Source organism: Zootermopsis nevadensis, unplaced genomic scaffold, assembly GCF_977971745.1.
Source record: "Zootermopsis nevadensis isolate Lab colony 2312 unplaced genomic scaffold, Znev_1.0 Znev_ptg000022l, whole genome shotgun sequence".
NCBI lineage: Eukaryota > Metazoa > Arthropoda > Insecta > Blattodea > Termopsidae > Zootermopsis > Zootermopsis nevadensis.
The window spans coordinates 1,033,110-1,046,628 of NW_028259154.1; positions in this window are offsets into that span (position 1 = coordinate 1,033,110).

The following is a 13,519-nucleotide window of genomic DNA, read 5'->3' on the forward strand; positions in this document are numbered from 1 at the left end:
ATGTCACTTTGAGGGAACGTATATGTCAACTTCCTGTCAGAGTCACGTCAATGTATGTCCAAGGGTTTGGAGGATAGAGACATTTTAATTTTTCGAGATTATTCGAAAGTCAATTTTTGAAAAGGCAAATATCTCCCGATCTGTAGGAATCTGAGAGACAAAACTTATGTCACTTTGAGGGAACGTATATGTAAACTTCATGTCAGAATCTCGTCAATGTTTGTCCAAGGGTTTGGACGATACAGACATTTTAATTTTTCGAGATTATTCGAAAGTCAATTATTAAAAGGCAAATATCTCCCGATCTGTAGGAACCTTAGAGACAAAACTTATGCCACCTTGAGGGAAGGTATATGTCAACTTCATGTCAGAATCTCGTCAATGTATGTCCAAGGGTTTGGACGATAGAGACATTTTAATTTTTCGAGATTATTTGAAAGTCAATTTTTGAAAAGGCAAATATCTCCCGATCTGTAGGAATCTGAGATACAAAACTTATGTCACTTTGAGGGAACGTACATGTCAACTTCATGTCAGAATCTCGTCAATGTATGTCCAAGGGTTTGGACGAGAGAGACATTTTAATTTTTCGAGATTATTCGAAAGTCAATTTTAAAAGGCAAATATCTCCCGATCTGTAGGCATCTGAGAGACAAAACTTATGTCACTTTGAGGGAACGTATATGTAAACTTCCTGTCAGAGTCACGTCAATGTATGTCCAAGGGTTTGGAGGATAGAGACATTTTAATTTTTCGAGATTATTCGAAAGTCAATTTTTGAAAAGGCAAATATCTCCCGATCTGTAGGAATCTGAGAGACAAAACTTATGTCACTTTGAGGGAACGTATATGTCAACCTCATGTCAGAATCTCGTCAATGTATGTCCAAGGGTTTGGACGATAGAGACATTTTAATTTTTCGAGATTATTCGAAAGTCAATTTTTAAAAGGCAAATATCTCCCGATCTGTAGGCATCTGAGAGACAAAACTTATGTCACTTTGAGGGAACGTATATGTCAACCTGCTGTCAGAGTCACGTCAATGTATGTCCAAGGGTTTGGACGATAGAGACATTTTAATTTTTCATGATTATTCGAAAGTCAATTTTTAAAAAGCAAATATCTCCAGATCTGTAGGAATCTGAGAGACAAAACTCATGTCACTTTGAGGGAAGGCATATGTCAAGTTCATGTCAGAATCTCGTCAATGTATGTCCAAGGGTTTGGACGATAGAGACATTTTAATTTTTCGAGATTATTCGAAAGTCAATTATTTAAAGGCAAATATCTCCCGATCTGTAGGCATCTGAGAGACAAAAGTTATGTCACTTTGAGGGAACGTATATGTCAACCTCATGTCAGAATCTCGTCAATGTATGTCCAAGGGTTTGGACGATAGAGACATTTTAATTTTTCGAGATTATTCGAAAGTCAATTCTTAAAAGGCAAATATCTCCCGATCTGTAGGAATCTGAGAGACAAAACTTATGTCGCTTTGAGGGAACGTATATGTCAACTTCCTGTAAGAGTCACGTCAATGTATGTCCAAGGGTTTGGACGATAGAGACATTTTAATTTTTCGAGATTATTCGAAAGTCAATTTTTGAAAAGGCAAATATCTCCCGATCTGTAGGAATCTGAGAGACAACACTTATGTCACATTGAGGGAACGTATATGTCAACTTCATGTCAGAGTCACGTCAATGTATGTCCAAGGGTTTGGAGGATAGAGACATTTTAATTTTTCGAGATTATTCGAAAGTCAATTATTGAAAGGCAAATATCTCCCGATCTGTAGGCATCTGATAGACATACCTTATGCCCCTTTGAGGGAACGTATATGTCAACTTCATGTCAGAATCTCGTCAATGTATGTCCAAGGGTTTGGACGATAGAGACATTGTAATTTTTCGAGATTATTCGAAAGTCAATTCTTAAAAGGCAAATATCTCCCGATTTGTAGGAATCTGAGAGACAAAACTTAGGTCACTTTGAGGGAATGTATATGTCAACTTCCTGTCAGAGTCACGTCAATGTATGTCCAAGGGTTTGGAGGATAGAGACATTTTAATTTTTCGAGATTATTCGAAAGTCAATTTTTGAAAAGGCAAATATCTCCCGATCTATAGGAATCTGAGAGACAAAACTTATGTCACTTTGAGGGAACGTACATGTCAACTTCATGTCAGAATCTCGTCAATGTATGTCCAAGGGTTTGGACGAGAGAAACATTTTAATTTTTCGAGATTATTCGAAAGTCAATTTTTGAAAAGGCAAATATCTCCCGATCTGTAGGCATCTGAGAGACAAAACTTATGTCACTTTGAGGGAACGTACATGTCAACTTCATGTCAGAATCTCGTCAATGTATGTCCAAGGGTTTGGACGATAGAGACATTTTAATTTTTCGAGATTATTCGAAAGTCAATTCTTAAGAGGCAAATATCTCCCGATCTGTAGGAATCTGAGAGACAAAACTTATGTCACTTTGAGGGAACGTATATGTCAACTTCCTGTCAGAGTCACGTCAATGTATGTCCAAGGGTTTGGAGGATAGAGACATTTTAATTTTTCGAGATTATTCGAAAGTCAATTTTTGAAAAGGCAAATATCTCCCGATCTGTAGGAATCTGAGAGACAAAACTTATGTCACTTTGAGGGAACGTATATGTCAACTTCATGTCAGAATCTCGTCAATGTTTGTCCAAGGGTTTGGACGATACAGACATTTTAATTTTTCGAGATTATTCGAAAGTCAATTATTAAAAGGCAAATATCTCCCGATGTGTAGGAACCGTAGAGACAAAACTTATGCCACCTTGAGGGAACGTATATGTCAACTTCATGTCAGAATCTCGTCAATGTATGTCCAAGGGTTTGGACGATAGAGACATTTTAATTTATCGAGATTATTTGAAAGTCAATTTTTGAAAAGGCAAATATCTCCCGATCTATAGGAATCTGAGAGACAAAACTTATGTCACTTTGAGGGAATGTACATGTCAACTTCATGTCAGAATCTCGTCAATGTATGTCCAAGGGTTTGGACGAGAGAGACATTTTAATTTTTCGAGATTATTCGAAAGTCAATTTTTAAAAGGCAAATATCTCCCGATCTGTAGGCATCTGAGAGACAAAACTTATGTCACTTTGAGGGAACGTATATGTAAACTTCCTGTCAGAGTCACGTCAATGTATGTCCAAGGGTTTGGAGGATAGACACATTTTAACTTTTCGAGATTATTCGAAAGTCAATTTTTGAAAAGGCAAATATCTTCCGATCTGTATTAATCTGAGAGACAAAACTTATGTCACTTTGAGGGAACGTATATGTCAACTTCATGTCAGAATCTCGTCAATGTATGTGAAAGGGTTTGGACGATAGAGACATTTAAATTTTTCGAGATTATTCGAAAGTCAATTTTTAAAAGACAAATATCTCCCGATCTGTAGGCATCTGAGAGACAAAACTTATGTCACTTTGAGGGAACGTATATGTCAACTTGCTGTCAGAGTCACGTCAATGTATGTCCAAGGGTTTGGACGATAGAGACATTTTAATTTTTCGAGATTATTCGAAAGTCAATTTTTAAAAAGCAAATATCTCCAGATCTGTAGGAATCTGAGAGACAAAACTCATGTCACTTTGAGGGAAGGCATATGTCAAGTTCATGTCAGAATCTCGTCAATGTATGTCCAAGGGTTTGGACGATAGAGACATTTTAATTTTTCGAGATTATTCGAAAGTCAATTTTTGAAAAGGCAAATATCTCCCGATCTGTAGGAATCTGAGAGACAAAACTTATGTCGCTTTGAGGGAACGTATATGTCAACTTCCTGTCAGGGTCACGTCAATGTATGTCCAAGGGTTTGGACGATAGAGACATTTTAATTTTTCGAGATTATTCGAAAGTCAATTTTTGAAAAGGCAAATATCTCCCGATCTGTAGGAATCTGAGAGACAACACTTATGTCACATTGAGGGAACGTATATGTCAACTTCATGTCAGAGTCACGTCAATGTATGTCCAAGGGTTTGGAGGATAGAGACATTTTAATTTTTCGAGATTATTCGAAAGTCAATTATTGAAAGGCAAATATCTCCCGATCTGTAGGCATCTGAGAGACATACCTTATGCCCCTTTGAGGGAACGTATATGTCAACTTCATGTCAGAATCTCGTCAATGTATGTCCAAGGGTTTGGACGATAGAGACATTTTAATTTTTCGAGATTATTCGAAAGTCAATTCTTAAAAGGCAAATATCTCCCGATCTGTAGGAATCTGAGAGACAAAACTTAGGTCACTTTGAGGGAATGTATATGTCAACTTCCTGTCAGAGTCACGTCAATGTATGTCCAAGGGTTTGGAGGATAGAGACATTTTAATTTTTCGAGATTATTCGAAAGTCAATTTTTGAAAAGGCAAATATCTAACGATCTATAGGAATCTGAGAGACAAAACTTATGTCACTTTGAGGGAACGTACATGTCAACTTCATGTCAGAATCTCGTCAATGTATGTCCAAGGGTTTGGACGAGAGAAACATTTTAATTTTTCGAGATTATTCGAAAGTCAATTTTTAAAAGGCAAATATCTCCCGATCTGTAGGCATCTGAGAGACAAAACTTATGTCACTTTGAGGGAACGTACATGTCAACTTCATGTCAGAATCTCGTCAATGTATGTCCAAGGGTTTGGACGATAGAGACATTTTAATTTTTCGAGATTATTCGAAAGTCAATTTTAAGAGGCAAATATCTCCCGATCTGTAGGAATCTGAGAGACAAAACTTATGTCACTTTGAGGGAACGTATATGTCACTTCCTGTCAGAGTCACGTCAATGTATGTCCAAGGGTTTGGAGGATAGAGACATTTTAATTTTTCGAGATTATTCGAAAGTCAATTTTTGAAAAGGCAAATATCTCCCGATCTGTAGGAATCTGAGAGACAAAACTTATGTCACTTTGAGGGAACATATATGTCAACTTCATGTCAGAATCTCGTCAATGTTTGTGCAAGGGTTTGGACGATACAGACATTTTAATTTTTCGAGATTATTCGAAAGTCAATTATTAAAAGGCAAATATCTCCCGATCTGTAGGAACCTTAGAGACAAAACTTATGCCACCTTGAAGGAAGGTATATGTCAACTTCATGTCAGAATCTCGTCAATGTATGTCCAAGGGTTTGGACGATAGAGACATTTTAATTTTTCGAGATTATTTGAAAGTCAATTTTTGAAAAGGCAAATATCTCCCGATCTGTAGGAACCTTAGAGACAAAACTTATGCCACCTTGAGGGAAGGTATATGTCAACTTCATGTCAGAATCTCGTCAATGTATGTCCAAGGGTTTGGACGAGAGAGACATTTTAATTTTTCGAGATTATTCGAAAGTCAATTCTTAAAAGGCAAATATCTCCCGATCTGTAGGAATCTGAGAGACAAAACTTATGTCGCTTTGAGGGAACGTATATGTCAACTTTCTGTCAGAGTCACGTCAATGTATGTCCAAGGGTTTGGACGATAGAGACATTTTAATTTTTCGAGATTATTCGAAAGTCAATTTTTGAAAAGGCAAATATCTCCCGATCTGTAGGAATCTGAGAGACAACACTTATGTCACATTGAGGGAACGTATATGTCAACTTCATGTCAGAGTCACGTCAATGTATGTCCAAGGGTTTGGAGGATAGAGACATTTTAATTTTTCGAGATTATTCGAAAGTCAATTATTGAAAGGCAAATATCTCCCGATCTGTAGGCATCTGAGAGACATACCTTATGCCCCTTTGAGGGAACGTATATGTCAACTTCATGTCAGAATCTCGTCAATGTATGTCCAAGGGTTTGGACGATAGAGACATCTTAATTTTTCGAGATTATTCGAAAGTCAATTCTTAAAAGGCAAATATCTCCCGATCTGTAGGAATCTGAGAGACAAAACTTAGGTCACTTTGAGGGAATGTATATGTCAACTTCCTGTCAGAGTCACGTCAATGTATGTCCAAGGGTTTGGAGGATAGAGACATTTTAATTTTTCGAGATTATTCGAAAGTCAATTTTTGAAAAGGCAAATATCTCCCGATCTATAGGAATCTGAGAGACAAAACTTATGTCACTTTGAGGGAACGTACATGTCAACTTCATGTCAGAATCTCGTCAATGTATGTCCAAGGGTTTGGACGAGAGAAACATTTTAATTTTTCGAGATTATTCGAAAGTCAATTTTTAAAAGGCAAATATCTCCCGATCTGTAGGCATCTGAGAGACAAAACTTATGTCACTTTGAGGGAACGTACATGTCAACTTCATGTCAGAATCTCGTCAATGTATGTCCAAGGGTTTGGACGATAGAGACATTTTAATTTTTCGAGATTATTCGAAAGTCAATTCTTAAGAGGCAAATATCTCCCGACCTGTAGGAATCTGAGAGACAAAACTTATGTCACTTTGAGGGAACGTATATGTCAACTTCCTGTCAGAGTCACGTCAATGTATGTCCAAGGGTTTGGAGGATAGAGACATTTTAATTTTTCGAGATTATTCGAAAGTCAATTTTTGAAAAGGCAAATATCTCCCGATCTGTAGGAATCTGAGAGACAAAACTTATGTCACTTTGAGGGAACGTATATGACAACTTCATGTCAGAATCTCGTCAATGTTTGTCCAAGGGTTTGGACGATACAGACATTTTAATTTTTCGAGATTATTCGAAAGTCAATTATTAAAAGGCAAATATCTCCCGATCTGTAGGAACCTTAGAGACAAAACTTATGCCACCTTGAGGGAAGGTATATGTCAACTTCATGTCAGAATCTCGTCAATGTATGTCCAAGGGTTTGGACGATAGAGACATTTTAATTTTTCGAGATTATTTGAAAGTCAATTTTTGAAAAGGCAAATATCTCCCGATCTGTAGGAATCTGAGATACAAAACTTATGTCACTTTGAGGGAACGTACATGTCAACTTCATGTCAGAATCTCGTCAATGTATGTCCAAGGGTTTGGACGAGAGAGACATTTTAATTTTTCGAGATTATTCGAAAGTCAATTTTTAAAAGGCAAATATCTCCCGATCTGTAGGCATCTGAGAGACAAAACTTATGTCACTTTGAGGGAACGTATATGTCAACTTCATGTCAGAATCTCGTCAATGTATGTGAAAGGGTTTGGACGATAGAGACATTTAAATTTTTCGAGATTATTCGAAAGTCAATTTTTAAAAGACAAATATCTCCCGATCTGTAGGCATCTGAGAGACAAAACGTATGTCACTTTGAGGGAACGTATATGTCAACTTGCTGTCAGAGTCACGTCAATGTATGTCCAAGGGTTTGGACGATAGAGACATTTTAATTTTTCGAGATTATTCGAAAGTCAATTTTTGAAAAAGCAAATATCTTCCGATCTGTAGGAATCTGAGAGACAAAACTCATGTCACTTTGAGGGAAGGCATATGTCAAGTTCATGTCAGAATCTCGTCAATGTATGTCCAAGGGTTTGGACGATAGAGACATTTTAATTTTTCGAGATTATTCGAAAGTCCATTATTTAAAGGCAAATATCTCCCGATCTGTAGGCATCTGAGAGACAAAACTTATGTCACTTTGAGGGAACGAATATGTCAACCTCATGTCAGAATCTCGTCAATGTATGTCCAAGGGTTTGGACGTTAGAGACATTTTAATTTTTCGAGATTATTCGAAAGTCAATTCTTAAAAAGCAAATATCTCCCGATCTGTAGGCATCTGAGAGACAAAACTTATGTCAATTTGAGGGAACGTACATGTCAACGTCATGTCAGAATCTCGTCAATGTATGTCCAAGGGTTTGGACGATAGAGACATTTTAATTTTTCGAGATTATTCGAAAGTCAATTCTTAAAAGGCAAATATCTCCCGATCTGTAGGAATCTGAGAGACAAAACTTATGTCACTTTGAGGGAACGTATATGTCAACTTCATGTCAGAGTCACGTCAATGTATGTCCAAGGGTTTGGAGGATAGAGACATTTTAATTTTTCGAGATTATTCGAAAGTCAATTTTTGAAAAGGCAAATATCTCCCGATCTGTATGAATCAGAGAGACAAAACTTATGTCACTTTGAGGGAACGTATATGTCAACTCATGTCAGAATCTCGTCAATGTTTGTCCAAGGGTTTGGACGATACAGACATTTTAATTTTTCGAGATTATTCGAAAGTCAATTATTAAAAGGCAAATATCTCCCGATCTGTAGCAACCTTAGAGACAAAACTTATGTCACTTTGAGGGAACGTACATGTCAACTTCATGTCAGAATCTCGTCAATGTATGTCCAAGGGTTTGGACGAGAGAGACATTTAAATTTTTCGAGATTATTCGAAAGTCAATTTTTGAAAAGGCAAATATCTCCCGATCTGTAGGAATCTGAGAGACTTAACTTATGTCACTTTGAGGGAACGTACATGTCAACTTCATGTCAGAATCTCGTCAATGTATGTCCAAGGGTTTGGACGAGAGAGACATTTAAATTTTTCGAGATTATTCGAAAGTCAATTTTTAAAAGGCAAATATCTCCCGATCTGTAGGCATCTGAGAGACAAAACTTATGTCACTTTGAGGGAACGTATATGTAAACTTCCTGTCAGAGTCACGTCAATGTATGTCCAAGGGTTTGGAGGATAGAGACATTTTAATTTTTCGAGATTATTCGAAAGTCAATTATTAAAAGGCAAATATCTCCCGATCTGTAGGCATCTGAGAGACAAAACTTATGCCACTTTGAGGGAACGTATATGTAAACTTCATGTCAGAATATCGTCGATGTATGTCCAAGAGTTTGGACGATAGAGATATTTTAATTTTTCGAGATTATTCGAAAGTCAATTCTTAAAAGGCAAATATCTCCCGATCTGTAGGAATCTGAGAGACAAAACTTATGTCACTTTGAGGGAACGTATATGTCAACTTCATGTCAGAATCTCGTCAATGTATGTCAAAGGGTTTGGACGATAGAGACATTTTAATTTTTCGAGATTATTCGAAAGTCAATTTTTGAAAAAGCAAATATCTTCCGATCTGTAAGAATCTGAGAGACAAAACTCATGTCACTTTGAGGGAAGGCATATGTCAAGTTCATGTCAGAATCTCGTCAATGTATGTCCAAGGGTTTGGACGATAGAGACATTTTAATTTTTCGAGATTATTCGAAAGTCAATTTTTGAAAAAGCAAATATCTTCCGATCTGTAGGAATCTGAGAGACAAAACTCATGTCACTTTGAGGGAAGGCATATGTCAAGTTCATGTCAGAATCTCGTCAATGTATGTCCAAGGGTTTGGACGATAGAGACATTTTAATTTTTCGAGATTATTCGAAAGTCAATTATTTAAAGGCAAATATCTCCCGATCTGTAGGCATCTGAGAGACAAAACTTATGTCACTTTGAGGGAACGTATATGTCAACTTCATGTCAGAATCTCGTCAATGTTTGTCCAAGGGTTTGGACGATAGAGACATTTTAATTTTTCGAGATTATTCGAAAGTCAATTATTAAAAGGCAATTATCTCCCGATCTGTATGAACCTTAGAGACAAAACATATGCCACTTTGAGGGAACGTATATGTCAACTTCATGTCAGAATCTCGTCAATGTATGTCCAAGGGTTTGGACGATAGAGACATTTTAATTTTTCGAGATTATTCGAAAGTCAATTTTTGAAAAAGCAAATATCTCCCGATCTGTATTAATCTGAGAGACAAAACTTATGTCACTTTGAGGGAACGTATATGTCAACTTCCTGTCAGAGTCACGTCAATGTATGTCCAAGGGTTTGGACGATAGAGACATTTTAATTTTTCGAGATTATTCGAAAGACAATTTTTGAAAAGGCAAATATCTCCCGATCTGTAGGAATCTGAGAGACAAAACTTATGTCACTTTGAGGGAACGTATATGTCAACTTCATGTCAGAATCTCGTCAATGTATGTCAAAGGGTTTGGACGATAGAGACATTTTAATTTTTCGAGATTATTCGAAAGTCATTTTTTTAAAGGCAAATATCTAACGATCTGTAGGCATCTGAGAGACAAACCTTATGTCACTTTGAGGGAACGTATATGTCAACCTCATGTCAGAATCTCGTCAATGTATGTCCAAGGGTTTGGACGATAGAGACATTTTAATTTTTCGAGATTATTCGAAAGTCAAATATTAAAAGGCAAATATCTCCCGATCTGTAGGAATCTGAGAGACAAAACTTATGTCACTTTGAGGGAACGTATATGTCAACTTCATGTCAGAATCTCGTCAATGTATGTCCAAGGGTTTGGACGATAGAGACATTTAAATTTTTCGAGATTATTCGAAAGTCAATTCTTAAAAGGCAAATATCTCCCGATCTGTAGGAATCTGAGAGACAAAACTTATGTCACTTTGAGGGAACGTATATGTCAACTTCCTGTCAGAGTCACGTCAATGTATGTCCAAGGGTTTGGAGGATAGAGACATTTTAATTTTTCGAGATTATTCGAAAGTCAATTTTTGAAAAGGCAAATATCTCCCGATCTATAGGAATCTGAGAGACAAAACTTATGTCACTTTGAGGGAACGTACATGTCAACTTCATGTCAGAATCTCGTCAATGTATGTCCAAGGGTTTGGACGAGAGAAACATTTTAATTTTTCGAGATTATTCGAAAGTCAATTTTTAAAAGGCAAATATCTCCCGATCTGTAGGCATCTGAGAGACAAAACTTATGTCACTTTGAGGGAACGTACATGTCAACTTCATGTCAGAATCTCGTCAATGTATGTCCAAGGGTTTGGACGATAGAGACATTTTAATTTTTCGAGATTATTCGAAAGTCAATTCTTAAGAGGCAAATATCTCCCGATCTGTAGGAATCTGAGAGACAAAACTTATGTCACTTTGAGGGAACGTATATGCCAACTTCCTGTCAGAGTCACGTCAATGTATGTCCAAGGGTTTGGAGGATAGAGACATTTTAATTTTTCGAGATTATTCGAAAGTCAATTTTTGAAAAGGCAAATATCTCCCGATCTGTAGGAATCTGAGAGACAAAACTTATGTCACTTTGAGGGAACGTATATGTCAACTTCATGTCAGAATCTCGTCAATGTTTGTCCAAGGGTTTGGACGATACAGACATTTTAATTTTTCGAGATTATTCGAAAGTCAATTATTAAAAGGCAAATATCTCCCGATCTGTAGGAACCTTAGAGACACAACTTATGCCACCTTGAGGGAAGGTATATGTCAACTTCATGTCAGAATCTCGTCAATGTATGTCCAAGGGTTTGGACGATAGAGACATTTTAATTTTTCGAGATTATTTGAAAGTCAATTTTTGAAAAGGCAAATATCTCCCGATCTGTAGGAATCTGAGATACAAAACTTATGTCACTTTGAGGGAACGTACATGTCAACTTCATGTCAGAATCTCGTCAATGTATGTCCAAGGGTTTGGACGAGAGAGACATTTTAATTTTTCGAGATTATTCGAAAGTCAATTTTTAAAAGGCAAATATCTCCCGATCTGTAGGCATCTGAGAGACAAAACTTATGTCACTTTGAGGGAACGTATATGTAAACTTCCTGTCAGAGTCACGTCAATGTATGTCCAAGGGTTTGGAGGATAGACACATTTTAACTTTTCGAGATTATTCGAAAGTCAATTTTTGAAAAGGCAAATATCTTCCGATCTGTATTAATCTGAGAGACAAAACTTATGTCACTTTGAGGGAACGTATATGTCAACTTCATGTCAGAATCTCGTCAATGTATGTGAAAGGGTTTGGACGATAGAGACATTTAAATTTTTCGAGATTATTCGAAAGTCAATTTTTAAAAGACAAATATCTCCCGATCTGTAGGCATCTGAGAGACAAAACTTATGTCACTTTGAGGGAACGTATATGTCAACTTGCTGTCAGAGTCACGTCAATGTATGTCCAAGGGTTTGGACGATAGAGACATTTTAATTTTTCGAGATTATTCGAAAGTCAATTTTTGAAAAAGCAAATATCTTCCGATCTGTAGGAATCTGAGAGACAAAACTCATGTCACTTTGAGGGAAGGCATATGTCAAGTTCATGTCAGAATCTCGTCAATGTATGTCCAAGGGTTTGGACGATAGAGATATTTTAATTTTTCGAGATTATTCGAAAGTCAATTTTTGAAAAGGCAAATATCTTCCGATCTGTATTAATCTGAGAGACAAAACTTATGTCACTTTGAGGGAACGTATATGTCAACTTCATGTCAGAATCTCGTCAATGTATGTGAAAGGGTTTGGACGATAGAGACATTTAAATTTTTCGAGATTATTCGAAAGTCAATTTTTAAAAGACAAATATCTCCCGATCTGTAGGCATCTGAGAGACAAAACTTATGTCACTTTGAGGGAACGTATATGTCAACTTGCTGTCAGAGTCACGTCAATGTATGTCCAAGGGTTTGGACGATAGAGACATTTTAATTTTTCGAGATTATTCGAAAGTCAATTTTTGAAAAAGCAAATATCTTCCGATCTGTAGGAATCTGAGAGACAAAACTCATGTCACTTTGAGGGAAGGCATATGTCAAGTTCATGTCAGAATCTCGTCAATGTATGTCCAAGGGTTTGGACGATAGAGATATTTTAATTTTTCGAGATTATTCGAAAGTCAATTATTTAAAGGCAAATATCTCCCGATCTGTAGGCATCTGAGAGACAAAACTTATGTCACTTTGAGGGAACGAATATGTCAACCTCATGTCAGAATCTCGTCAATGTATGTCCAAGGGTTTGGACGATAGAGACATTTTAATTTTTCGAGATTATTCGAAAGTCAATTCTTAAAAGGCAAATATCTCCCGATCTGTAGGAATCTGAGAGACAAAACTTATGTCACTTTGAGGGAACGTATATGTAAACTTCCTGTCAGAGTCACGTCAATGTATGTCCAAGGGTTTGGAGGATAGAGACATTTTAATTTTTCGAGATTATTCGAAAGTCAATTTTTGAAAAGGCAAATATCTCCCGATCTGTAGGAATCAGAGAGACAAAACTTATGTCACTTTGAGGGAACGTATATGTCAACTTCATGTCAGAATCTCGTCAATGTTTGTCCAAGGGTTTGGACGATACAGACATTTTAATTTTTCGAGATTATTCGAAAGTCAATTATTAAAAGGCAAATATCTCCCGATCTGTAGGAACCTTAGAGACAAAACTTATGCCACCTTGAGGGAACGTATATGTCAACTTCATGTCAGAATCTCGTCAATATATGTCCAAGGGTTTGGACGATAGAGACATTTTAATTTTTCGAGATTATTCGAAAGTCAATTTTTGAAAAGGCAAATATCTCCCGATCTGTATTAATCTGAGAGACAAAACTTATGTCACTTTGAGGGAACGTATATGTCAACTTTCTGTCAGAGTCACGTCAATGTATGTCCAAGGGTTTGGAGGATAGAGACATTTTAATTTTTCGTGATTATTGGAAAGTCAAATATTAAAAGG